The sequence below is a fragment of the Charadrius vociferus genome, unplaced genomic scaffold, assembly GCF_000708025.1.
Source record: "Charadrius vociferus isolate BGI_N301 unplaced genomic scaffold, ASM70802v2 scaffold187, whole genome shotgun sequence".
Classification (NCBI taxonomy): Eukaryota; Metazoa; Chordata; class Aves; order Charadriiformes; family Charadriidae; genus Charadrius; species Charadrius vociferus.
The window spans coordinates 1,848,588-1,850,162 of NW_009649180.1; positions in this window are offsets into that span (position 1 = coordinate 1,848,588).

The window sequence follows — 1,575 nt, forward strand, 5'->3', positions numbered from 1 at the left end:
TGTTGCCGGCTGCCTTGGGCTTCGTGGGGCTGCGAGCAGCTCTTCACCCCGGTGCCCCTTCGTTAAACCCCCACCCCACCCCCCCGGGGTGCCGGCCCGACAGCACGCCAGTGGCGCCTTGGTCTGCCTCGGCCCCGGGTTCGCGGGAATATCGCGGGAATATATATAATTATATCCTTAATATATGAAAGTATAGTGACAACTCCTCCGAGCTGTGCAAGAATCTCAAAAGGTGGTTGATGGCAAATTTTTTAGAGGTCGTAAGACAAGAAAAGACTAAATCTTCCATAATCCCAACAGAGATCAGCTGAACAGAGAAGCGAGGGTGTCTTGCTTTTCTAACTGAAGAAGAACAGAATGTGCTTAAAGCAGGGTAAAGGTATAAAACTGCACTCCTGGAAGACCCTATAGCATATCTTTTTCCAGTATGATCTTTCTATCCATCATTGGGAAATACCTTAGTATGTCCTGGACGTGGGAAAGAGGTGGAAGTTTCTAACCACTCTAGACAGAATTTTGATTGATATGAGAACTGAATAAACACACAGAGTGATCCTGCCATCATTTAAAAACCCACTAGTGTAGTCATGAAAATATCCCCATTCTTCATTTAAAGGCATATGGTGGGAGAAAACAGCAGGGAAAACTTGCAGCATCCTCATACTGTCAACTTTTGTATCAAGCAATTGTTAAAAAACATTTCTTTTTAGATGCACCATTTTTTGCACAGTTACTCTTTTCTGATGTCTGTAGAAAAAAACAAAACGGAAAACTGGCAGCGCTCTGACAGCACTCACTCAGTCGTTTATCCAAGGTGATCCACAGCACGGATAACTTAGGAAAGCTTCAACAAGGCACAATGACTTCAGGAACTCCATAACCTATAAAGAATACAAATGGAGGGGATGGAATGAGACAGACAAATTAGAAGCAAATGACTGCAGAAATAAATGTAGTTTGTATATCAACTGACTGTGGTAGCAGCCAGCCCTTTGCAACAGCATAATGCGGTCTGAAGAATGTTCAGAATTTGCTTTGTTGATGATGTAATTACTATGAGGTCCAGACAAATCTAAGTTATAGTTTCATTGAAGTAAAAAATGGGTGCTGTGTAACTCCATTAAGTTAATGACAATAGCCTTTTCAGGGAATTTGGCCTTGTATTCTTTCTTCACAGAGAAAAAGTATCCTTTGCAATGCTTATGCATGTGCAGCTACAGTGAAACAAAATTTTGCATTTCAAAATGCTTGAAAGCTATGTCAAATTGTCAAGTCATTGAGCGATCTAATGCAAATGTCCACGATTGTACAATCTCTATTGTAATGGGCTGTATACGTTTTAAATAGATCAAATACTGGATATTAAGAACAAAAACAAGCAGTAAGAACTCTTGCTCATTGCCATGTGCCCCAATACTGTTTCAAAGATGCTTATCTCTAAGCACTCTGTTCCACTCTGCTTTTATTTTTTACACTGAATGATGTGTAGCTTCCCAAATGAGTTGCTGAAGTTGGAGGGAATGTTCCACTTTCTTTGCCAGTTTAGCAGCCTCTGCAGTGTAGGAATTAAGTGCA